Source organism: Balaenoptera ricei, chromosome 3 (genome assembly GCF_028023285.1).
Source record: "Balaenoptera ricei isolate mBalRic1 chromosome 3, mBalRic1.hap2, whole genome shotgun sequence".
NCBI lineage: Eukaryota > Metazoa > Chordata > Mammalia > Artiodactyla > Balaenopteridae > Balaenoptera > Balaenoptera ricei.
The window spans coordinates 21,442,701-21,470,461 of NC_082641.1; the positions used below are offsets into that span (position 1 = coordinate 21,442,701).

General features: G+C 33.8%; 1 pseudogene; it reads right to left on the reverse strand.

Annotated features, from left to right (window-relative positions):
• LOC132362793 (protein lin-28 homolog A-like) overlaps positions 1–27,523 on the reverse strand; it is a 34,169-nt pseudogene extending 6,646 nt beyond the window's left edge.
• Between the last annotated feature and the right edge of the window lie 238 nt (positions 27,524–27,761).

Here is a 27,761-nt window from a genome sequence, read left to right on the forward strand (position 1 = left end):
TAAATATTGATTTAATATATTAGAGGCACATTTCCCAGTACATTATTAGTTATATAAAGTAGTGTAAAAATAAAACATATGGTTCTATTTTATTCAAATTAAAAGTCATAAGAAAGCATAAACACATTAAATAAACTTAGAAACAGCTTGTATCAAGAGTAATAAATAAAAACTGGATCTTTAATACACACAAATTATATAATATTAATTACAGGGCTTCAGACCAGATATTTTTATTTACCAAATGAGTTTAGGTTAAAGGTATTTTCTTCAAAGGAACAAGAAAAAAGCCTAATTAGTTATTTCACTTAGAACTAGTACAAATGTAAAAATTTGGATTTCCTAAATATCATTTTATTGTATTATCTATTAATAACTTTGTATACTGTATTATAAAGCTTACTTATTCAGTATCACATTAACATTGGTTATTGATATATATATATATAAAAAACAAAGCACAGGCCGTGATCTTATCTGCATGCTTCTAGGTATGTTTCCAGTGTCACTATTCCTAACAATTGCTGCCCCCAAATTCACTTTCATATATGACTTCATAATATGAAGGCCAAAACAAAGTTAAATGCCAAAAGAGTAATGTAAAAATAGTAATAAACATTTTTTGCAAATTTGCTTTGTTTTGAAAATAAAGCTAAGATAGCTTCATGGTATGCTATGAAGCAGGCATCATTGTTAGCACTATTTTTCAGCCAAAGAAACAGACATTTAGAATTAGTAAATAATTTTTTATGGTTAAAAGAGGTCATGTTTCAAAGCTGAAACTGAAACCAGGTAAGCATTAACCAAAACTTTAACTGTAATCGAAGTTTCCATGGTACTATAATCAAACAAACAAACAAAAAATAAAATAAATAATTCTAGCCATTACATAATTAGAAAAAACTATTATCTAATCAAGTTTCAATAATTCCCTTTGTGCTAGAAATAATATATTAGCTTAAGTGAACAAATGGATTTGCAGAAAATTTGTCCTTTTGCAACCAGACTCTCAGGATGACCCTCATGATCTCTATTTTCTGATATTCATGCCTTTATGTGATCTCTTTCGAATGTCTGTAGAACATGTGACTTGCTTCTAATCAACAGAAAATGAGAATCATGTCAGGATATATATGATTATGTTTTTGCTACTAAATGATTGCATTTCATAAAATTGGAGAACCCATCTTGATGGAGTTTCTCTCTCTCTTCCTTGCTGAGTTTGAACAAGCAAGCAGCCATTTTTGGAAACCCTCTTGGCAAGTAACTGTGAGACGCCTCTAGTCACTGAGGGAAGTCATTGCCTGACAGACAGAAAGATGATTGAGTCCTCAATTCTAAAGATGCAAAGAACTGAACTCTGCTAAAAATTTGAGTGAGTTTGAAAGTGGATCCATCCCTAGTCAAAATTCAAATGAGACTTCAGCCCTATCCTACATGTTTATTGAAGTCTTGTGAGGTCCTAAGCAAAAGACCCAGATAAACCAATGCCTGACTTCTGATCCATAGAAAACTGTGAAGTAATAAATAACTATTGTAACAAGAGATAAATAATAGAGCTCCTTAGTTTTTCATTTTAGATTTCTCACTAAAAGTGACATTGGGTTGATGGCCATTCATGAAGTGTCCCTCATTGTTATTTTAAAATGCTTATAAGACACTCTTAAAGATAATCCATGCTCATGTACAGAAATACACCACAACTCTGAAAATAAAAACAAAAATATCCTATATGCTTCTAAATATAATCTTTCTTAAATATAAATCATAATGATACCTGTAAACTTCAATGGCTTAAAACAATACTAATTATATGACTCGTAAGTCTATGGCTGTTTTAGGCATTCTTCAGAAACAGGATATGCCAGCTCTTCCCACCCCCAAATGTCAAGACAGATGATCGCACACACAGAAAAAGAGGACATACAAAAGTTTATTACTTATATAATGAGATATTTTATATAATGAGATATTTTAGGCCAGGTTTCCAAGCTGGCCTAAAAATGCCTGGAGAGTGCATGGAAAGGAGACTGGCTTGGGTTTTCATAGTGGTTAGGGAGTGGCACCAGGGTGTGGCTCTTGTGTGCAGCAAAGGGCTTATACGGTTTTAAATTCTGTGAGCACCACAAGAGGGAGTACACAGATATTCTTATCAGCTTTCTGAGATTTGAGACAGAAGGGAAAGAGGAAGAGGTAAGGCCCAGAAGTTGTCAGCAGCCAAATATCAAACAGGGTCAGACTCATTATTACAATGATAGATTGAGTAGGTTTTTCTGGTTTCAGCTCTGATCCCTCATGTGTCTGTGGCTACCTGTAGGCAGCTCTGTTGACTGCTGATCTAGAATGGATGTCTGGAAAACTGAGCTCTCCTCCAGCATTTGTTCCATAGTAGTGGAAGAGACCCAAAAGGGAGGCTTGAAGCACTCAGATATTGAAGGCTACGGCTTAGAACTAGAAACCTGAAACTTTGTAATATACTAACTAAAGTAAATCATAAGGTCAACTTAGATTCAAAGAGTGGAGGAGACTCCTTTTCTCGATGAAAAGCATTGCAAAATCAATTTGCGAGGACATGATTACAGAGAGCAGGATAATTAAAGTCATTTTTGTAAACAGTCTACTATAGAGATGACTAGAGGAAAACATTAAACTATCCATATTTTATTTCATGGCACGTAATTTTGAACACATTGAATTTAACTGAAACAAGGGAAAGAGTCATGATTTACACCTCACCATTCAGTCTTCTAACCAAAAAGAATAAAATTATACTAACCAAAAATTTAAGTGGCCATCTTTTGGCAACGTAAGTTGATTTTCAGTCACTCAGATGCTATTTCTTCCCTGAAAGTTATTGAATAATAGTAAACAATGAATAGTGACTGAAATCATTTTAAATTAACCTATTCAGAAATGGAAATTTCCAAGGAAAAGAATGCAAAGCAGAGGTAGGGGATGGTGAGATTTATAGAAATATTAATTAAATTAAGAGGTAGCAGCACAAAGAGGAAGATTCCTAGGAGCAGGGTATCAAAGGATTACATTTTCTCATGTATTTTATCAACTCTGAGAATTAGAAAATGAAGCAGTAGTATAGTGATTTTAGTAGTATCTTAATAGTGCATGTCTGGACAATGCTAAAAGGTACAAACTTAATTGGCTGCATCTAAACCTGCCCAACAATTATAGTTTAATAAAGGATCCCACTGTAATACTAGAAGTTAAATCTAAGTCAAGTTCAGGCTTCACATGCTGTCCTTTGGGAAATACAACACTATGGCTAATCTCACTTTATCTGAAAATTAATTGTATGATACATATCACCAGGGAACTTCTGAAAAGATATTCAAACATAAAGGAATGGGTTATTTTAGAAAAGAAAATACCATAATTTGAGATAAAAGAGAATCTTGAACATGATGATTAAATCAACCTATTAAGCAGTAACATACTTAATGGTAAATCACTAGCAGCAGTTTACTGAAAAATTGAAAATAAGAAGGGAATGCCCACCACAGTTATTTAATGATGTCCTGCAAGAAGAGGAAGAACAATGGAAAAGACTGATAGATTCTGGCTAGTTGCTCTAATTAACAGAGGATACGACTTTCTTCTTGGAAAGATTACAGGAAGCTAACGTATCATTAGAACATATACAATAAGAGTTGGACACACTACTCTGCTACAACATAAAATGATAGAAGTCAGTAACTCTCATATATATCAATGATAATAGGATAGAACTTATATGTGTTTAGAACAAGATAGAAACTAAAATAGAATGAATATTCCATTTCACCAAATAACCCAAATGACACGTTATTTCCTAAAAGTTTCCTAGAAGTTAATTCTATTATAAATATTCAATACTGATCAAAATATAATACACAATATGATTGAATATTTGTCTAAATCAATACTATAAATGATTCTGAATAAGATTTCTATTTAAATATACTCTATCACCATAAGCCTGTTTTTCAATTACATAAAGTTACTCCAAAATTTCAATACAAACACAAAAGAAATAGTAGATGTCAAACATATTTGAAAAAAGGCAGGCTAGTTTTACTATCTTATGTTTAAATACATTATTTCTTTATAAAAGGTAAAGCAATGGTGTACTAGAACAAAAAATAAACCTATTAGATCAATGAAAATCATAGAAAACCTAGTTGTAGAGCATTTTGTTGAATACAAATGTAAGAGAATATCCACATACTCAGACATTCATACACACACAAACCTACACACACACACCCCTAGAATATAACAGTACTTTAAAATGGAGGTTATTCTTGTATGTTCTATAAATAATATAATATTATTATAATGGTAAGGGTATTCATAAAACAGTGTGAGTCTTTGAGTATACCAAGTCTTCAGATAATTTTAATATTCTTTACACTCTTTTTCAATTTTTCTACAATGAATGGAACACACAATTTACACTCTAATTTCAGAAAAGAAACAATAAATACTTAAAGTAATTTGAAAAGTGAATTGAAAACTTAGAAGAAAATAATCATACTTGAAATATTCAAAGTGTAATTTTATTATCAGTAAAAATATAAAACCAAAGTCTCGGTGATTTTGTACCTGAGTTAGAAAATATGTTATGCTTGCAGACTTCCTTGGTATGAAAGAGTTCAACATGTTTATCTTTTTCTTTACTTATATTCACTTCACACATATACATATCATAGAAGGGAAAAGGAAGCTGGCAAAGTGAACCATTTCCTAGAAATTAAAATAAATATAAATGTTCTGGGAATGGAAACCTTTCCATAAATTAGTGGTTCACAATTCTGATGCAGAATTCTTTCAGAGACACCTGAGGTCAAATGTATTTCTAAAATAACACTAAAACATTATTTTTTGTTTTCACCAATATTCTCTCATAATTGTAGAGTGGAGCTATATAAATGCTACATGACTTTGATGGGGTAATTGCTCTCATGACTAATGGATGTGAATGGAATTGTATACAGTATATTCTTATGTTTCCTAGAATATTCTGAAGTAGACAATGCATAGATAGATGATACGTAGGTAGAAATATATATATATATATTTTTTTTCAGAGTTCATACCATACTCTTACTAGCTATGTGCAATTATAACTAGCATGATCTCTGTAATATTATTTTCCAATAATTCATCATTATTTGGAAACCCCCAATTTTTCTGCATTTATGCAGAAACACAAACAATACATAGTTTTCTTGCTTTGCAATATTTTTTAAAAATTGAGGGAACTTTTAGGTATCTGAAGCTTATTTTTTAGAATTTTAGTTAGAATATATTTTCTTGCAGTTAAGAATAGATGTTTGGCTTAGAAAGGGAGATTAGACGACTTGGTTTCTCAACTCACATTTGTAGCATCTATGTATAAAGTTGCTGAAGAAAGATAAAATCAGAGTCCTCGCTATTAAACATAGACATGATTTGTGCTTTAAAAGTCAAATATTATTATACCTTTACAAAAGATACATGAAAATGTCCCTGAAGCATCTTACAATTTTTAACTTATATCTTGACCCTGAGTACACATCTTTCCAAATTGCTTTCTAATATAGCTATATTGAGGTATAAATGATGTACAAAAAACAGCACAAATTTAATGTCTACAATTTGATCAATTTGATTACATTCATACACCGTGTATGTGTGTATCACAAAGATTAAGGAAATAAACATGCACATCACCTCCAAAAGTTTCCTCATGTTCTGTGTGTATGTTAAGAATACTTAATATGAAATCTACCCTCTTAACAAATTTTTAAGTGTTTGATCAAACTACTCCACCATTTGTTAATTGCAGGCACTATGCTGTACCCCAGATGTCTAGAACTTATCCATCTTGTATAACTGTAACTTTATACCCCCTGGACAATAATTCTTATTTTCCCTTCCCCATGCCTTGGCAACCATCATTTATTTTCTGCTCCTACAAGTTTGACTATTTTAGATAACTCATGTAAGTGAAATAATGCAGTATTTGTCCTTCTCTGACTGACTTAATTCATTTAGCATAATGCTTTACAGGTAGAGCCAGGATTTTTTTTTTTCGTTTTTAAGGCAGAATGATATTCTATTGTATGTGCATACCACATTTTCTTTATCCATTTGTCTGTTGATGAACATTTGGCTTGTTTTCATATCTTGTCTATCATGAATAATGCTACAATGAATGAAAGTTCTCTTTTTTGTTTAACGTCTTTATTGGAGTATAATTGCTTTACAATGGTGTGTTAGTTTCTGCTGTATAACAAAGTGCGTCAGCTATATGTATACATATATCCCCATATCTCCTCCATCTTGCGTCTCCCTCCCACAATCCTACCCCACCCCTGTAGGTGGACAAAAAGCACGGAGCTGATCTCCCTGTGCTATGCAGCTGCTTCCCAGTAGCTATCTATTTTACATTTGGTAGTGTATATATGTCCATGTCACTCTCTCAGTTCGTCCCAGCTTACACTCCCCCCCCCCCCCCCCCCCCCCGCGTCCTCAAGTCCATTCTCTACGTCTGCGTCTTTATTCCTATCCTGCTCCTAGGTTCTTCAGAACCTTTTTTTTTTTTTTTGAGATTCCATATATACATGTTAGCATACAGTGTTTGTTTTTCTCTTTCTGACTTACTTCACTCTACATGACAGTCTCTAGGTCCATCCACATCACTACAAATAACTCAATTTCATTTCCTTTTATGGCTAAGTAATATTCCATTGTGTATATGTGTCACATCTTCTTTATCCATTCATCTGTCGATGGACACTTAGGTTGATTCCACGCCCTGGCTATCGTAAATAGAGCTGCAATGAACAATGTGGTACATGACTGTTTTCGAATTATGGTTTTCTCAGGGTATATGCCCAGTAGTGGGATTACTGGGTCATATGGTAGTTCTATTTTTAGTTTTTTAAGGAAAGTCCATACTGTTCTCCATAGTGGCTGTATCAATTTACATTCCCACGAACAGTGCAAGAGGGTTCCCTTTTCTCCACACCCTCTCCAGCATTTAATGTTTGTAGATTTTTTGATGATGGCCATCCTGACTGGTGTGTGGTGATACCTCATTGTAGTTTTGATTTACATTTCTCTAATGATTAGTGATGTTGAACATCCTTTCATGTGTTTGTTGGCAATCTGCAAAACTTCTTTGGAGAAATGTCTATTTAGGCCTTCTGTCCATTTTTGGATTGGGTTGTTTGTTTTTTTGATATAGAGCTGCATGAGCTGCTTGTATATTTTGGAGATTAATCCTTTGTCAGTTGCTTCATTTGTAAATATTTTCTCCCATTCTGAGGGTTGTCTTTTTGTCTTGTTTATGGTTCCCTTTGCTGTGCAAAAGCTTTTGAGTTTCATTAGGTCCCATTTGTTTATTTTTATTTCCATTTCTCTAGGAGGTGGGTCAAAAAGGATCTTGCTGTGATTTATGTCATAGAGTGTTCTGCCTATGTTTTCCTCTAAGAGTTTGATAGTGTCCGGCCTTACATATGGGTCTTTAATCCATTTTGATTTCATTTTTGTGTATGGTGCTAGGGAGTGTTCTAATTTCATTCTTTTACATGTAGCTGTCCAGTTTTCCAAGCACCACTTATTGAAGAGGCTGTCTTTTTTCCATTGTATGTTCTTGCCTCCTTTATCAAAGATAACTGATCATATGTGTGTGGGTTTATCTTTGGGCTTTCTAACCTGTTCCATTGATCTATATTTCAGTTTTTGTGTCAGTACCATGCTGTCTTGATTACTGTAGCTTTGTAGTATAGTCTAAAGTCAGGGAGCCTGATTCCTCCAGCTCTGTTTTTCTTTCTTAAGATTGCTTTGGCTAGTCAGGGTCTTTTGTGTTTCCATACAAATTGTGAAATTTTTTGTTCGAGTTCTGTGAAAAATGCCATTGGTAGTTTGATAGAGATTGCATTGAATCTGTAGATTGCTTTGGGTAGTATAGTCATTTTCACAATATTGATTCTTCCAATCCAAGAATGTGGTATATCTCTCCATCTGTTTGTATCATCTTTAATTTCTTTCATCAGTGTCTTATAGTTTTCTGCATACAGGTCTTTTGTCTCCTTAGGTAGGTTTATTCCTAGGTATTTTATTCTTTTTGTTGCAGTGGTAAATGGGAGTGTTTCCTTAATTTCTCCTTCAGATTTTTCATCATTAGTGTATAGGAATGCAAGAGATTTCTGTGCATTAATTTTGTATCCTGCTACTTTACCAAATTCATTGATTAGTCCTAGTAGTTTTCTGGTAGCATCTTTAGGATTCTCTATGTATAGTATCAAGTCATCTGCAAACAGTGACAGTTTTACTTCTTTTTCTGATTTGGATTCCTTTTATTTCTTTTTCCTCTCTGATTGCTGTGGCTAAAACTTCCAAAACTATTTTGAATAATAGTGGTGGGAGTGGGCAAGCTTGTCTTGTTCCGGATCTTAGTGGAAATTGTTTCACCTCTTCACCATTGAGAACAATGCTGGCTGTGGATTTGTCATATATGGCCTTTATTATGTTGAGGTAAGTTCCCTGCATGCTTACTTTCTGGACGGTTTTTATCATAAGTGGGTGTTGAATTTTGTCAAAAGCTTTTTCTGCATCTATTGAGATGATCATATGGTTTTTATCCTTCGGTATGTTAATATGGTGTATCACATTGAGTGATTTGCATATATTGAAAAATCCTTGCATTCCTGGGATAAAGCCCACTTGATCATGGTATATGATCCCTTTAAAGTGCTGTTGGATTCTGTTTGCTAGTATTTTGTTGAGGATTTTTGCATCTATGTTCATTAGTGATATTGGCCTGTAGTTTTCTTGTTTTTTGACGTCTTTGTCTGGTTTTGGTATCAGAGTGATGTTGGCCTTGTAGGATGAGTTTGGAAGTGTTCCTCCCTCTGCCATATTTTGGAAGAGTTTGAGAAGGATAGGTGTTAGCTCTTCTCTAAATATTTAATAGTATTCGCCTCTGAAGCCTTCCGGTCCTGGGATTTTGTAACAAACAACAAGGAAGATTTTTAATCACAGTTTCCGTTTCAGTGCTTGTAATTGGTCTCTTTTTAGTTTCTATTTCTTCCTGGTTCAGTCTTGGAAGGTTGTGCTTTTCTAAGAATTTGTCCATTTCTTCCAGGTTGTCCATTTTATTGGCATATAGTTGCTTGTAGTAATCTCTCATGATCCTTTGTATTTCTGCAGTGTCACTCTTTACTTCTCCTTTTTCATTTTAAATTCCATTTATTTGAGTCTTCTCCCTTTTTTTCTTGATGAATCTGGCTAATGGTTTATCCATTTTGTTTATCTTCTCAAAAACCAGCTTTTAGTTTTATTGATCTTTGCTATCGTTTCCTTCATTTCTTTTTCATTTATTTCTGATCTGATCTTTATGATTTATTTCCTTCTGCTAACTTTGGGGTTTTTTTGTTCTTCTTTCTCTAATTGCTTTAGGTTTAAGGTTAGGTTGTTTATTTGAGATTTTTCTTGTTTCTTGAGGTAGCATTGTATTGCTATAAACTTCCCTCTTAGAACTGATTTTGCTGCATCCTACAGGTTTTGGGCCATTGTGTTTTCATTGTCATTTGTTTCTAGGTATTTTTTTATTTCCTCTTTGATTTCTTCAGTGATCTCTTGGTTATTTAGTAGCATATTGTTTAGCCCCCATGTGTTTGTATTTTTTACAGATATTTTCCTGTACTTGATACCTAGTCTCATAGCGTTGTAGTTGTAAAAGATACATGATATGATTTCAATTTTCTTAAATTTCCCAAGGCTTGATTTGTGACCCAAGATATGATCTATCCTGGAGAATGTTCCATGAGCACTTGAGAAGAAAGTGCATTCTGTTGTTTTTGGATGGAATGTCCTATAAATATCAATTAAGTCCACCATGTTTAATGTGTCATTTAAAGCTTGTGTTTCCTTAATTATTTTCATTTTGGATGTTCTGTTCATTGGTGAAAGTGGGGTGTTAAAGTCCCCTACTATGATTGTGTTACTGTCGATTTCCCATTTTATGGCTGTTAGCATTTGCCTTATGTATTGAGGTGCTCCTATGTTGGGTGCATAAATATTTACAATTGATATATCTTCTTCTTGGATTGATCCCTTGATCATTATCTAGTGTCCTTCTTTGTCTCTTATAATAGTCTTTATTTTAAAGTCTATTTTGTGTGACATGAGAATTGCTACTCCAGCTTTCTTTGATTTCTATTTCCATGGAATATCCTTTTCTATCAGTCTGTATGTGTCCCTAGGTCTGAGGTGGGTCTCTTGTAGACAGCACATATACAGGTCTTGTTTTTGTATCCATTCAGCCAGTCTATGTCTTTTGGTTGGAGCATTTAATCCATTTACATTTAAGGTAATTATAGATATGTATATTCTTATTACCATTTTCTTAATTGTTTTTGGCTTGTTTTTGTAGGTCTTTTCCTTCTTTTGTGCTTCTTGCCTAGAGAAGTTCCTTTAGCATTTGTTGTAAAGCTGGTTTTGTGGTACTGAATTCTCTTAACTTTTGCTTGTTTGTTAAGGTTTTTATTTCTTTGTCGAATCTGAATGAGATCCTTGCTAGGTAGAGTAATCTTTGTTGTAGTTTTATCCCTTTCATCACTTTAAATATGTCCTGCCACACCCTTCTGGTTTGCAGAATCTCTGCTGAAAGATCAGCTCTTAACCTTATGGGGATTCCCTTGTAGGTTATTTGCTGCTTTTCCCTTGCTGCTTTTAATATTTTTTCTTTGTATTTAATTTTTGATAGTTTGATTAATATGTGTCTTGGCGTGTTTCTCCTTGGATTTATCCTGTATGGGACTCTTTGCCCTTCCTGGACTTGATTGACTATTTCCTTTCCCATATTAGGGAAGTTTTCAACTATAATCTCTTCAAATATTTTCTCAGACCCTTTCTTTTTCTCTTCTTCTTCTGGACCCCTATAATTCGAATGTTGGTGCGTTTAATGTCCCAGAGGACTCTGAGAGTGTCCTCAATTCTTTTCATTCTTTTTTCTTTATTCTGCTCTGGGGTAGTTATTTCCACTATTTTATCTTCCAGGTCACTTATTTGTTCTTCTGCCTCAGTTATTCTGCTATTGATTCCTTCTAGCGAATTTTTAATTTCACTTATTGTGTTGTTCATCATGGTTTGTTTGCTCTTTAGTTCTTCTAGGTCCTTGTTAAACGTTTCTTGTATTTTCTCCATTCTATTTCCAAGATTTTGGATCATCTTTACTATCATTACTGTGAATTCTTTTTTAGGTAGACTGCCTAGTTCCTCTTCATTTGTTTGGTCTGGTGGATTTTCACTTGCTCCTTCATCTGCTGTGTATTTCTTTGTCTTCTAATTTTGCTTAACTTACTGCATTTGTGTCTCCTTTTCTCAGGCTGCAGGTTCGTATTTCCTGTTGTTTTTGGTGTCTGCCCCCAGTGGGTAAGGTTGGTTCAGTGGCTTGTGTAGGCTTCCTGTTGGAGGGGACTGGTGTCTGTGTTCTTGTGGATGAGGCTGGATCTTGTCTTTCTGGTGGGCAGGACTGTGTCTGGTGGTGTGTTTTGTAGTGTCTGTGAACTTATTATGCTTCTAGGCAGCCTCTCTGCTAATGTGTGGGGTTGTGTTCCTCTCTTGCTAGTTGTAGCTTGCTAGTCTTTGAGTGGAGCTGGATCCTAGCAGTGAGATGGAGATATCTAGGAGAGCTTTCACCATTTGATGTTACATGGGGCCGGGAGGTCTCTGGTGGGCCAATGTCCTGAATTCAGCTCTCCCATCTAAGAGGCTGAGGCTTGACCCCCGGCTGGAGCACCAAGACCCTGTCAACCACATGGGTGCTAGTGTCGGAGGGTCTCCTGCAGAGGGAAGGAGTGGCTGTGGCTCACTGCAGGCACAAGGACACTGGCAGCAGAAGTCTGGGAAGTAATCCTTGGTGTGATCTCTCCTGGAGTCCGCCATTATCCCCACCAAAGAAACTCTGAAAGTCCTCTTTAAGGGCATCTGCTTCTTGTCTCCAGCAAAAACTACATGTGTGATTATTTGAGTTGTGAGCTAAACTAAATACTTTTTTCCCCCAAGGGAAACCATTTTTACTGAAAAAAAATCTTGTAAAGAAATCATGGTAATTCAGACCTGGGTGTTTTGCAAACACTTTACAGAGAAGGCAAAGTGAGCCACTCACTTGAAGGAAAACAACTTTTTCTGATCATTGCTATTAGCAAAATGAATGCTCTGGGGCAAAAATTAGAATTTTAGAAATTGTCAACTGATGGCTCCTCAACACTGAAAGAATTTTCCATGAAATAAATGGTAATATTAATAAATGTGATATCAACTTTCAGAAGATCTGTATAACTATTGAAGCAATATTTTCCAAAGTAACAAAGGACAAAATTATACTTGTGTAATAGGTCCATTTACAGTGCAACATAGACATTGATTTCAGTAGAGTATGACAAGTTCATTGGTATGGTTTCATATTTCACTTATACAGTTTTAGCTTGGATCAGGATGAATATCCACAATGATCTCAGAAGCTAATTAATTGCTAATCCTTTCTTGGATTTCATCCTTTTTTGGATTTCCTTTATATCCTTTGACAAAAACATTTTGTAACAAATTGAATGCAGAAACAGATATAGGAGTCAAGTTATCTTCTATTAAAGTAGACTTTAAAGATAGGTGCAAAAACATAAAACAATATCATTTCTCTGAGTAATTTATTGTTGTTTTAGAGAACATCATTTTTTTAATGTGTTGGTTGTGTTAGTGATAGGGACAGAGTAGGATAAATTAAATAGTCAGTTTAGAAATCCCACTAGGGGATTAAGGACAGAAGGGAATTTTAAGGGAGTTTGGGAGACTGTTGTAAGCTAATGACCACTCGAGAAAAGAATCTAGTAATGTAACAACAATCTACACTACCTTGAAGAAGACCAGGTGCATCCAAGCTCCATATACACTCAAGTCACAAGTCCTGATAATTAAAACACAAGACAATACATATGGGGTCTGAATCTTGTTACATGAATTCAAAGAGTTATTAGTCCTGGAAAAGTAGCATTTCTGATGTAGACAAGATAAAAATACAGGTGAAAGGGGAAAGAAACTAGGTGAAAGGGGACATTATACCAAAATCTGAGATAAATTACAATATTTTGGTATACATTACCACCCTTTTGCTAATATACGTATGATTTAAATAGCACCATGACAGTCCCCATTAAACCATATAGGGCCAAAGGAGAGACTAATGATGTAAGCCTTGACGTCTGCCCAAGAATGAGGAAGAAGGTGGTCTTCTCCCCTCCCCGCTTTTTCTTTGATTATAAAAATGTAGCCCTCTTTGTTCTCCAGGCTGCTGCGCTCCCTTGCCAGCCCGCTTGTATCTCTCACAAGCATCCTATGCTAATAAACTCACCCTTTGCCTGCTGCTTTCCCTCTCACTGAGTTCTTTCGGTAACCAGACAAAAGAACCCGAGCTTCAGTAAATCCTGACATGAGGTGAGCGGTTTTAATCAAAAGACAGTGGGTTCAAGTCCCCTTCTAGTCAGGGATCATGGGTTCAAGTCCCAATCTGAGGTGCGGGTGGGTTAAGTTCCAGCCTGTGGGTCCGAGTCACAATCTGAGTTTTGGCTGGGTTTGAGTCCCACACGAGAAGGAGTGCAGTTTCATTAGTATGTAATGGGTTTATTTTTGGTATTCTAAAACTGATTCATAGATCAGCTTTTAAATCATAAATTTAAAAAGTTTCTCACGTTTATTTATTAATACAATACAAATCATATATATATATATATATATATCTCACATTAAAAATCACATCTTTGGGATCATTTTTTTCTCTTTAAGAATATAAAAAGGTTCTGAGATGAAAAAACTTTCAAAACTCTAATTTAAAGGAATATTAACTGAGAGAATTTTATACATAAAAGATTAAAACAACAATAAAAATGACATAATCCAAGTATGCAGAGACATTTTTTCATATCTCTATTAATTATATATATAACGTCTTGGTCAAAAAGCTGTTATATCATTACTAAATGATTCATGATGAATATAGAATAATTATAAAATGAAGCTATAAGAGTAAACACATACATACCTGAAATGCTCTTGAAAATGATATAATTTGTGAAAGTACTATTCAGTTATACCTCACATACATATTTACTCTAAAATTCATAAACTACAAAATTACTTTAAGATCACTTTTATTTGACATTTGACTGGCATAGCCTGTTTTTTTTAAAAAAAGAATAAAGGTAAAAATGTAAAGTCAAAAGTAATTTTCTTGTAGTTTCCATTATAGATGGCTAAAATATACCTATAGTATAATAATATGTATATAAAAATATTATGCATTTAGATTATTTTGAATGTAGAAATAGTTAGCTTTTACCAAACACTAAGTAGCTATTAGAGCCACAAACAAGGTATCAAGTTTGAAGAAAGATCAATCACCATTTGGGTATGGTTTGACCTTCAATATATTGCTCCTTTTCAGACTCATCACACTACCCATTGCTGCTCTCAGTGCAATAGTGTGTGTAAGTCATGTTTGCTATAGAATGGCACCATTCCTCTATATTCCCTCCAAAATTCCAGCTCATTGTAGAGGATCCAGTTTTCAGACACTGCTGCAGCTTCGGCTGATAATACAGATTTTTTTTTATCTTTGATAGCACTGCCCCCAAAATATTTTATTCAAAAAGCTAAATTTACCTTTTGTTCACTTTTTATCGTAGATCTTTCTACCAGCAAGAGACACAGGCATAGGTCTGATAATGACTGTGTACTAAGGGAAAAGACAATCTGAATACTAGGTACTGAGCATCTTAGAATCATTCATTTGACACCTGCCCCTTTGACACCCTTCCTTGAACCAAGCTTGTGCTTTGTTTGGGCTTTTTTCATATAATGAGTCATTGCTGGGTGGGTCTTTCAGTTATTCATGTCTAAACAGTGACCCTAGTGAACTAGTGGATATTAAAGTTCTCCAAAATTCTTGTATATACCTAAATTCTTGGTAAGCACTGTTTACACTTAATATTTAAAAGAAATAGAATCCAATTACCTCCAGCCACTAGGAATAAGTGATTTTGGAACTTGAGTTTTAATGAATACATAAGTGTATTAGGTATTTGTTTTATTAATTTTTTGTGCGTGAAAAATAGCTCTCTAAAGCAGGTATGATTGCCCTTGATAAAACATATTTGCTGTATTTTCTTCACTTTGTTGTTGTTGTTTATGGCTGTTATTTGAATTTTTTTTATGTTTTGATTTGATGATATCATATAAGATTTTTAGATTGTCTAATAGTTTAGAAGACACACTGATCTCTTGGATCATCTTTTTGAACGTTATTTTACTAAAAAATGGGTACATATCAAGCACTATAAATGACAGCTACTCATAGCAGGATGTTCAAATCTTTTCTCTATTAACTTTTCAAATATAAATTTGAAACATAAAATAATGTATGTATCATTAATATAGGTTATGAAGGAAATACAATAACTTCTCTGAGTTCACCATGAGAATTAGGAAATCACTAGTACCATGGAGGTTATTACTTAATAAATTATATTAATGCTAGATTTGCTTTGCCAATATTCTGGTTAATGCTTTTGAATTCATCTTCATCAGTTAGATGGTTCTATATAATTTCTTTTCATTGTACTATTCTTTTCAGGTAACAATAACGTCTTTTAAAAGGATGATTTATGTGAAAGATAAGATGATATAAAATGGGCATCATTTTTCCTTAAGAGTTTGATGAAATCTGGGAAGATATTCATCTTGTCCTGGTTTTTTTCTTTGTGGAAATCTTCCTAAGTAGTTCTTCAGTTTTTTTATAATTGTTCTGTAGCACTTTACTTATTCCTAAATTAGTTTTATTAAGTTCTTTGGGTACTGTTAATCTCTCTACTATGCAAGAGATGGAAGAAAGGCCCATAAGTGATAAACAGAATAAATACAATTTTTTTAACCACTTTATTGAGATATGATTAATTACGAAAAGTTGTACATTTTTAATGTTTACACAGCTTGATGAGTTTGGAGATAAGTATATATCCATAAAACCATTACCACAATCTATACCGTAAACGTATCTATCACCTCTAAAAGTTTCTTCCTGCCCTCTTGATTTATTATTATTTCTTTTTTAAAAAAATCAATGCCCACCAGAGTCTTTGAAAGAATAGTTCTCAATTCTAACTTTCTATCAACACATTATTTTATCAGTATTATAACCTGTAGTTTTGGTGAAATAAAACATATACCTATGAGAGAATAGTTACAGTGAAAAGCAACATATGATTACAGTTTCCTATAAGCGTGATAATAATACTGTAGGCATTTGAAAAAGGGTTATATTACAGAGACAATAAGGTATTTCCATATTTACGTTGTGGGCATTTAGAAATGTGCTGATATGATAGTGATGTTTCCTCAATCTTCATTAAAGACATAGTGTTTCTGAAATGGAACATAAGTATCCTGCTCGTTATGATGGGAAAAAAATCTGTGTTCCACTTCTGGGTACATGCTATTTTTGTGAAGCTGGTCAAGATGTTATCTCACTCTGTAAAATCAGCAAATAAATACTGTAATAATTACTATGTATCTCACTGTTGTATCACAATATCTGACAAATGTGGCATTGATTATGTATCTATTGTATGAATGAATAACTGAATCTCAGGACAACTAATGATACATTTCACTAAAACATATGGTATACTTATTGATTATATGAAATGTGTTCATGTTTTTCAAGTGCATCATATCAGTGTAAACAAAGTGAGTTTATTACTCAGTCATTGAAATGTGGCACCAGGCCAATACAGTTTTCTCAGCTTTCTCTGGTTTTAAGATTTGGAGTCATATGTCTAGTAAACCAATGGCTAAATGAGGCTAGAATTTGCCTCTCTACTGGTAAACAAGATTTTAATTCAAAGTTTCAGATTGTATTATTCAGGTACATGGGCTTATTAATATACACAAATTATTATATGTGGTCCAAATTTTGAATTCTGGATTTTAGAGATCAAAAAATATTCACTTGAACAAGTTTAGAATTACTTTAGGAAGTTTCAGGATGTCCTCTCTTTAGCATAAAATGAAAGCCATAAGATATAAGAAAAATTGGAATTATCAGTGTGAATAAAGAGCTGTCTTTTCAAAAAAATACTGTGTTACAGAATCGATCAGCATTCAGAATTGATTTAGTGGGGATGATTAAGAATTGTCGTTCGTTCTAACTAAATTATATGAGAGTCCATAGAAGCCAATAAAATATCACATTAAGCATGCAGTGATTGTCAAACAAACCCATGACTGTCTATGAACAATGTGACATTTGGAAAACAGATTTCTATAACTGGCCAAACAGTTATTATCCTTTATGGTACTATCATGGTAGTCTTGATGAATCTACCAACTTTTAGCCACATATTCATGTTAAACAAGTAATGTGTGTTGCATGAATACATGAGACAAAGGGGAAGGGGGGATAGGGAAGGAGGGAAGGAGGGAGAAAAAGTAGAACAACAAATAGCATATACAGGCTGTTCCACAATCCTAGTAAAGGAAGGTCCTGTTTAGGTTTAAGACATACAGAACTCAGAAAGATCTCCCAAGGGAAAAGATCAGTATCAGTGCTCCCTATCCCTTACCTAGGCTATTCAAGTTTATTTCTGTGAGGTCCATACTAGTTCAGGGGGAAAAAAAGTTACATACAGATAAAACTAGGAATTATTTTGGGCTTCTGAAATTATAATGAGTACCTCACCATGTTCTTCATAAATATTCTAGGACAGTGTTGGCTTTTTGACCTATACACCTTAACATGAGAACCATACTTATAGGACTCAGACGCTTCAAATTGGCCTATAGTATAAAAATAAATTCAGAGTTTACGCATATGTTTACCAAACTTATAAATAATAAGCTTAAACCAGATACCTACACATGGAATTCAGAGGCGGGCCTTTGCATATAGCAGTGCAACAACCAGGCAACAAGAAACTGACAGTTCAGGGGTTGGTCATTATGTCCACCATTTTAATAAAAGAATGTTGAGTCAATGGCTGTTTTCCACTTAAATTATCTGAATTTCAAATCGAGTTATTTAAAATCATCAATAAAGAATGTATGCCCATATGTTTGTACATGTTGCCTGGATAAATTACAACGATTATGAAGCAAGTTCTCTAGATTTTAACTAATATTAAAAAAAAAAAAACTTTTCAAACGCAGGTATTTATATTTAGTATTTAATCAATTCTAACGCTATCTAAATACAGAAATATTACTTACAAATTCTCACACATATGGCCAACATACTAGCATGGTTTTGATTTTGTTATTTTCAAATTTATACTATAATTGAATGTAAATGAATATTAATTCACTATACGTCTAGCTTCTTAAATTTTCCTAAATGTATCTTAACCATGTTAGAAACTAAAGTTAAAAATAATTAATTTTTTTTTTCCATGCAAACTGGAACTATGTAAAATAGTTTATCATTTTAAACTGCTTGTTTCCAGTTTGTTCTTCTTGAGTACTAGTTTTTTGTTTTTTGGGTTTTTTTGGTATATATATATAGCAAATTTCAGATAATATTAGTTAAGCTTAAAATAAATTTTGAATTCATTTTTCATATTCTGTAAAAGGCTTTATAAAATTATTAGGTACTACTGAAAATAGACTGAAATATCAAGGTACCGATGAATATAAATCACACTGATTTCAGTTTTAAAATAACATATTTTGAATTAAATTTTTATTTTTATTTGTATATATATAAACCTCTGTACAAGAAACACACACATATTCAGTCTCACATGCTCTCACGTACAATACATATATATGTACACCTAGATGATCTAACAAAGATATGCTTTACTATTGTTATTCTTCAGCTAAATGAATGAAATTTAGATTTGTTAAACAACATCAACAACAAAATTTTTTTTTAGCAGAACAAGCAGTACATTCAAACTAAGTTCTGCCTGCTAAGAACTGAGTCTTTTACTGCCTCTTCTTAAAATCACAACTGTGTTAAATCTGAGGTAATATTTGACTTTGTTTCTGATTGATTCAAACACTATAGGATCTTATTTTAATCTCAGAGACTCCATTGTATTAGAATTTATTGCTCACATAAAAAAGTACAGGAAATTACTTGAATAAAGATGAGGAATGTAGTATTATAATAATGAATATTATGTGTTTCTAATCCAAAAATTGACAGCTCCTTTTAAATACATTTTGGGGCTCTGTAATTAGCTTAATTCACAAGAAAAGTGGCATACTTGATTTTTTTCTAAGTAAAGCAGTTAATTTAAGTGCATTGAACTTTTAAAAATAGATTAAAATACTTCTTATTCACTTTTCTTAAGACACTTCTTGATTTTTTTTCTTCTCCTGCCCTCCCTTTCCCTTTCCTCCCCTAACTTCTCTTCCCTTCCTGTCTTCTCCTTTCCTCTTCTCTCTTACTTCTCCCTAGTTAGATATCAGCAGGAGACTTTTTATGTGTTTCTATAGTTAAAATGTTTGCGAGCAATTCTAAGCTGTTACTGAGTGTTAATTTATACGATTGAATAGCTTCCAAATAGCCCAGCAGACATGACTGAATTTATTTCAGTGTTGGGAGAAACTACATTTTTTTTGTCCTAAGACTACAAATAGGAATATAATGGCGAATAATTAAGTGCAGAACATGGTCTATAGTTAGTAAATCAATTTATGGACTGCTTCTTGATCCCTAAATTGAATATGCCACGTAAATATAAAATGTTTCTCTTAAAGGCTTAAAATCAAAGGTTAAAAAAGATAGTCATAATTTAAAGTAAAAAGTAGGAGGCATGTCAGCACTGCTCAAATCACTCAAATATATTTTAGTACTGTTTTTTTCAAATTCATGACAGACAGAATATTATTAAAAATATCTTCAAATCCTGCCCTACTTTCTGGGACCAACTAGCTTTTAAAAATCAATGCTAGGCTATCTTTTCTGGAGAAAATACATGTAATCTCCTTATTCTGAATAATTCTCTCTCTCTTCCTTCCCTTGGGTTTGCAGGAGGGGTCAAATCAGTTTATTGATTCACAAAGTTTCTTCTAATAAACCAACTGTTCCCAGTATCGTTGGTGTGAAAAATACATTTCGTTATCGCTTAGTACTTGTTTCCTTTCTTCTATGGAGGCCCCCTCCCTTTGTCCACACCCTTTCCCCCCATCCTCCCCAAGGGTAGTGATTAATTTTCATTAGGTAAAAATAATCATGGTCATTCCTTTCTGGGTGCTAGTAGTTCATTTAAGAGTGGACATATAATAATGCCATTCTGGCCAAAGGACACAAGGTGGAATCTGCAGGGGGATCTCTGGGGAAAATTTCTACCTTCACACAAAAGTCAAAATGCTGAGGAAGGCAGAGTAGAGGATGAAAAAATCCTGTGTAGTGGATGGATGTCTTTTTTTATGTCTCTGAATTAACCTACCTTTAAATAGTCATACCTTCAGATTTTGAAGTAGACTAATGAATGTCTTACTGTTCAAACCATTTGGAGTTGGGATATTAATACGAACATCCATCAATATCCTAAATTGATAGCATTAATCAGGAATTGTTGTGTACATTTGGGTCCAAGTAAGATCATGTTGCTAAAATGTAATAATTATAAACTAGTCCATCCTCTTTTAAAATTATATTAAATTTTATGTTAAATTAAGTTGAAACATAATGTAATGTTATTTTTACATTTTTAAACTGTGTTTACTCCAAAAGCAAATGTATTCTAATAAAAGTAATTGCTCTGGGAATTTTTCTTATATAAAGCTTATGTGTTTTCTGTGATAACCCTTGATTATGAAGTGCATTTCAGTCTTCAAGTTTGCTTTGTTTTGCCATTAATTTGATTAAAATAATAAAGTAAAAAAAAAAGATTATCCAATAATTAAAACGAACCAAACGAATTACAAAACATTTTTATGAGATCAAAATTATCTAAAACATCAATGGTTCCATGAGGATTGCAAATAATGTAAAATATAATTTCTGGAAGCATCAGAAATAAAATCCAAACATGTCAGGCAAGATTTCTACACACTCAGTGCCTGTACAACTTACTATCTGACACTGATGGTTTATAACACGGATTACCTGCAGGAAACCTGCCATATCATTTGGGAGTAAAGTGTAGCTTAGTAACCTTTTTTATTGTTCAGTTGTTTCAGTTGTACTTCTCTGATTAGGGACCATCAAATTGCTCCTAGGTTTTAGATCAAAAAAACTCTTTGGGTGGCTATCCCAAAGGTAAAGAGGTAAAAGAATATTTCTTCTCTAAATATTTTGTAGAAATATTTCTACATTCCACTTGACTTCAGATGAAAGAAAAACTGGCCTATAAAAATTGCTTTTTAATATTACAGAATGAAATGCCACTTAAAAGGCTACATTTCCAAAGACAGCCTCTGAAAATGACCCCTATGTCTTGTGTGCTAAAAGAAATCACCCTCTTTTCTGCAATGAAGAATTTTATTAATTCCCAAAGTTTTATGATCTTTATTTTCATCATATTCTCCACTGTATTCGTGGCTTTATTCTTAAAAATAAGGACAGTGCTCTGAAACTGATAGCTGACATTTACTTGAATGAAAAGATGCATCATTTAGTGTGAACTTTCATTTTGATCTTTCCATACCCTGATTCCCTTCCAAACATTTTTTTTTCCTTTTTCATAGACTTGAAACCAGTATTTCCTGAACAAGCTCATTTCTTAAGTGACTCATCTAAGAAATAATATTTATTTATGCCCTAGGTGTCCAGAATATAAACATTGTAATATTAACTTTTTTTTTCTAACAGCAGAGTGATTATAAGTAAAGATCTAGAGCATACACTTAGACTCTGTGACATTCTGCACTTATGAGATATAGTTTAATGTGGATGAAATTTGCAAAGCCTGAAGGTTAAATTGACATTTAGATGCCAGATACAGTCTATGGGTGCTATATTCACACAATAAAAAGATGAACTAAATACTGGTTTTAAAAGAGAATGGTCAAGTTCTATAGTTTCTTCCACTCTACTTTAATATGTATAATAGCCTTCAGTTTTTCCATTTAGACATAAAGTCAATGAATATATGACTACAACTAATATAATAATTTTCCACAGCACAAATCTATAATTCAACAACTGGCTCATCTATTTGGAAGAATAACTGGCAAACTCTGAAGCCCTGGACAGAATGTCCGTGACTTTAATTAGGCACCTGATTTAAGGAATTTAATGGGGTTGACAATATATTTTGGACCCAATAAGTTTGAAATGTAGATACGTACCTTTTTTTAAGGCTCCACTTTTGATATACAAAATTGCAAATCATTATTACATAATTTCTTATTTTTGTGACGAAACATAGATACATCAAAAACAAAGAGAGGATGTTGAGGAATACTTTTATACTATATCTTATATTGTTATTGCATTTCTGCTTGTTTTTACTATGACAACTATTTTCAATTTATTTATTTTCACACATATTTTTATATATACTATTCACTGAATGAAGACATTCAATAGAGTTAAGATGAAATTGAAAAAGTTATTTATGTTTATAATAGTTAAACACAGAGAAGGAAATGTTATAAATATGTATACAATATTACCTTGCATATAATGATAGACACAGAGAAGATAGTATCTTAACCTATACTTCAACGTAGACTTAATTATCATCATAGTCATTATCATACTACATACTTTTCATTGTGTAAAATAAGCTTTCACAACTTAAATTACTAAAATAACTCAAATTAGTTCTGTTCTCTGACAAGTGCTGAAATATTTCAGCATAAATCACCGTAGAGTTCTGGAGGCTCTTCCTCTGTTCTGGGGGCCCAACTTGAAGTTCCTCATAAGCTAGTGGATTCATTCATTGTAAGATATACACATACAGCTCATTAAATTCTAGAAGTTTGGTGAAAATCATGATGAAGTATCTGTTTTCCTAATCCTCTTAAATAAACAAACTCCCTCAGTCCCTCAATCACATCCTCTCCAATTATACTGCTTATATTTCCAATACTCTCACTCTCAGGAATTCTCATAATATTCATTAGTTTGTAAACTTTTGCCCATTTTGGCCTATGAGGGCAGGAACATTGTCCTGTATTATTCATTATTGTGTCCATTATTCACTTTTAAAAGCTTCACGTATCATAGGTTTAAATGGGGAATGGTAATGGCGTTCCATAATACTAGGCATAAGCTTTTGAAAAGATGTGTATTCATAATCTTCAATTATTCATAATCTCCAATAATCTCCAAAATACGTGTTCTATGTTTTATAATTATTCAAATTTTATAGGTTTTATGGTTTACTTAAAACGTGCTTTAATTGCATTAATTTAAATCACATGATTATACTTTGCAAATTTTTAATTAAATAATTTTAAGTAAATGTTTCAAGATGTTGATTATTATGGGGTGCCTTTTAACATTTTTATTCTCATCCCTGTCCCTTTAAATGTATTTCGTACATGTTAGGATGTTTAACTGATATATTTTAGGGATATAAAAGTAGTAATATACACTGGAATGTGTAAAAAAAATGGCTGTTAGGTACCCTATGACCCCAAATTATATTTAAAGAAAAACTAACAACCAGAAAGTGTGGCATCCCTAACCACTCCTCTTGTGGTGTTAGAAAAACAGAATACTTAGTTGAGATATTTTTTAAATAAGGAGGACAATATGCCTTCAACGTACGTTTTGCTCAGTGGAGTGAGTGGTTCAAGTAAATTCTTATATGAACACATGAAACAATTCAAAATTTTCCACTGTTTTGAAATGATGGTTTCCACATTACATTGAATGAGTGTCAGAATCTTCTAAGTTTCTTCTGAGTTAGTGAGTGAGTTTTATTCAGCCATTTTTTAAAATGTTAAGTAAGTCTCTGGTTGTTAAGTAAAAACCTCTGTGCCCTAATACAGTGAGCTTAGAAGGAAAGAACGAACATTATAGACATGTATTGAACAAATTCCTACAAGGTATTCATATTTTCCTACAACAATCCCATTTTTTAAATATACTAAACCAAAAGTCTATGTTTTCTACATTAATTATGGCTCATGATAGTGTTTTGAAAAACAAAACACTTCTTAAATTGAATCCTGATTAAGACAAGTATTCATCATACAACATTTATTTAATGATTTTTATAAAATGGAAGAAGTCTATTTCTTACAGGTTATAATGATGACCTTGAGATCCATAAGTAAAGTTTTAAAGCAAAACTGTATTTTAAGAAAATATTAAATTGATTTCACAGTCACAGAAAACTATCTGAAGTAATATATCAAGAAACATGATAAATAGCAATATTACATTGAGGAAGTTGTCTTATGGTCTGTCACAGAGGTCATTCTTTGCCTCCATCTGATTTAATATACTGTTTAGCATTTTAATTAAGAATTTTAGAAGAGCAAGTAAATGGAATATTAATAAGGTTCTCATATGATACAAAATAGAGAGGTGTTACAAACTACGTCAAAAACAGAGAAATAATACAAATAGACATAATGAGGTTAGTAGTGGGGATAGTATTGAATAAAATGAAATGTATTTGTAAAAAAGATGAGTTAATGTGCATTTCACAATTCAGGCATGTAAGTATAAAAAATGTGTAGATGAAGAAGATGAACAAAGGGAAAAAGTTGTGCATGTGGAATGCTTGAATATATTGTAATGTTCATTATACAAATATGTTACCTGGGTTCAAATATAGAAATTATGGTCTAAATTAATGATTGCAACACTAAGTCCAACCTAACATTTGCAAGAGTATAAGATCCATATATATATATGCATTTGATTAAATAATTAAAATATCTAAACAAGCTAAAGCCATTAATAAATAATGTCCAATTCTTCTACCTTGAAAACATATCTTTACAGTCACTGAAAGGTCAGGTGTGAGTTTCCAATCCTCACTTTTAAGAATTCTGTCCTGGAACATGATGATATGAGGAGAGCCAGCACCCTGAGCCTCAGTGCCTCTGGGTCTGTACCATATATGACAAGGGGCTTTGCACTTGCCTTTGTGGACATCCACACCTCACGTTTTAGCACTTTCCGAAGGAGCAGCTGCATAACTTTCTCTCAGGCCTAGGGATTAACTCACCAGTACCATGGTCTGCCCTCAGGGCAACACATTTTGGGACAAAGCCAATGCCAGGCCTAGACATCAGCTCAGTTTTGTGGTAAGAAGTCCAAAGTCCTGGGAGCCTGGACTGTAGTCTACAGAAGTGACATGAGATCAGGTGTACAAGAACCCTATTCTATAAACGCCTGAACCAGTGGTACAAGATACAGTTAGAAAAAGGCCAGAATATATATTCCATATCAGAGCCAAGCAAATTATCTCTCTTCTCAGCATTTGAAAATTGTACTGTGTGATACAATAACATATAGAAGACACCATTATTGCAACATTCAACTACTCAGCTGACCGAAGGCAGGGTATTAGGAATTATAGAGTGGCTGATTTTGTAGAAACCTCTACCTACAGAGCAATGGCAGGAACATATACAGTTGACCCTTGAACAGCACAGGTTTGAGCTGCATGGAGTCACTTATATGTGGATTTTTTTCAATATATATGTACTACAGTACTACATGACCCAGGGCTGGTTGAACCTGCAGATGCCAAACCACAGATACAGAGGGCCTACTGTAAAGTTATACCCAGATTTTCAACTTCGCCAGGGTTAGGACCCTTAACCCCCACATTGTTCAAGGGTCAACTGTACCTTTAATAGATTACAACTGAGAAAGCTGAAAATTCGTACTTTTAATTTAAAATCTCATGGTCACAAAGTGTCTTAATTTGGCTTTCCTGGAAACAGAGGCTGATACAGGGTTTTAGTTGCACATGGTTTTTTGAAGGAATTCTCTCTTCATTTCAGGAGAAAGTGAGTGAAATAAGCAGAATAGGGTAAAAGTTGGATGAGATCATAGCAGGGGAGTAGCTTCAGTCTGATTTCATGAGATGTCCCAGAGCATGAAGAGTCCAACAAATAGGCCTCAGTTTGAGGAAAGAGGAAGGCGTTAAGCATCCTTGTCAGCCAATCATTGACTGTAGGTTGCCCCCTGCAGCGAGCATAACCTATTTTATTTGGACAACAGTAAACCTTTGAAAGGGAGGAAGCTATGAACCAGTAAGAGACAACCCTTAAGGTAGCTAGGATACACTGTCCTAATAAAAGGGATCTAAATGCGACATCATTAGTCTCCACCATGGTCAAGGCATTGTACTGCTCAAATCTGCTTCCTTCTCACGTTTAGTTCGTTTCATCCAGGCCAAAGGTTGGCCACAACTTAAGAAAAGTTTTACAGTAGAAAAGTTATTGCAATGAACTGCAGCACATGCTGCTGCAGTTGGTCTAAGGCTGTAATTGATACATATCATCTAGTTTTTCTGCTACCCAATCAAGACCCCTCTTACATTTAACTAGTACTTCTACTGGTCTTTGTGGTTGCATGGTGGAAATTCTGATCCCTAAGGATTCTGAGCCTTGGTTACTGTGTATTTATCAGGTGTGTCTATTTACTGACCCATTTACAATTAAAGTTAAGCACAGAAGTACCAAGAAATACCCACAGGATCTCCTGACTGCCGTGTACCTTTTGCCCTGCCCTTGTTATGGAACAGCAACCCTCATGATGGTCGCAGTTAATCACCTTTGGTAGTATAGTAGCTTCCTTCTGAACCAGTTGATCAACTGCTGTAAAGAGCCCAAAGACACCAGGCAGCAGTTATAGCTTTAAGTCTAGTGAAAATCTTAGTGTATTTCCTTGTGGAAGTGACCTACTCTACACTCAAAGGGTCTAGAGGAGACAGGAAGCACAAATTAGTCACTGGAATGCTGGCGAGTGGAACCACTGCTACTTCCATTCTTTCATTTCCAGACCCATGTACTCCATCTATTGGAAACAATGCACTGTATCACAGCCATCGCTTTAATGATTATTCCACACTCTGAATGACAGCATCGCATCCTTTCAGAGACTCATCTTCAAGTTGGCATTTCACCTGTTTCTTCAAGAGGCTGTGAACCTGCTTAATCAGACAAACAGCTTCAGGACAGTGAAATTTGTGGCTGATGCATGGTCATGTACACGCTGCTGCAGTACTTTTGCTGTTAAGAATCCTTAGTTTGAGGATATGTTATAGGAGAACCCACATTAGTATGTATTTAAGTAGTGGAGCTGGCTGAGCCACAGCACAAATGGAAAGCAAAACTATTTCTAGAATGAGTGACAATTCAGCATAAGTCATTGCCCTTTCCAGATTCTAAGGAGTTCATTGTAACCAAATTGCCACCAAATTACTGGTCCTCCTACTTGAGGGATTGTGCTGTACTGTGGACTCAGCATTGTTCTCTGGCACTGACAGGTCAGATACTCAGCACCAGCAAGAACGACATCACACTGGTTTAAGATCACGAGCTGCTGGACCTCCATCTATACTACCATGGCTGTTCCATTCATAATCTATGGCACAAGCACTGGGATGCCCAGTGATGAAGACTGGCTGACATTTAATGACACTTAATTTAATAAGGTGTCTTGTGCACTTGGTGGTTTAATGCCTCTTCTGCAGGTGATGCTCTCTGAAGGGCATTGACTCTTGATGCAAATATTCACACAGTATATTTTGTGTCTTATAGGTCCATCCACATACCTCTTGTATATACTTTCC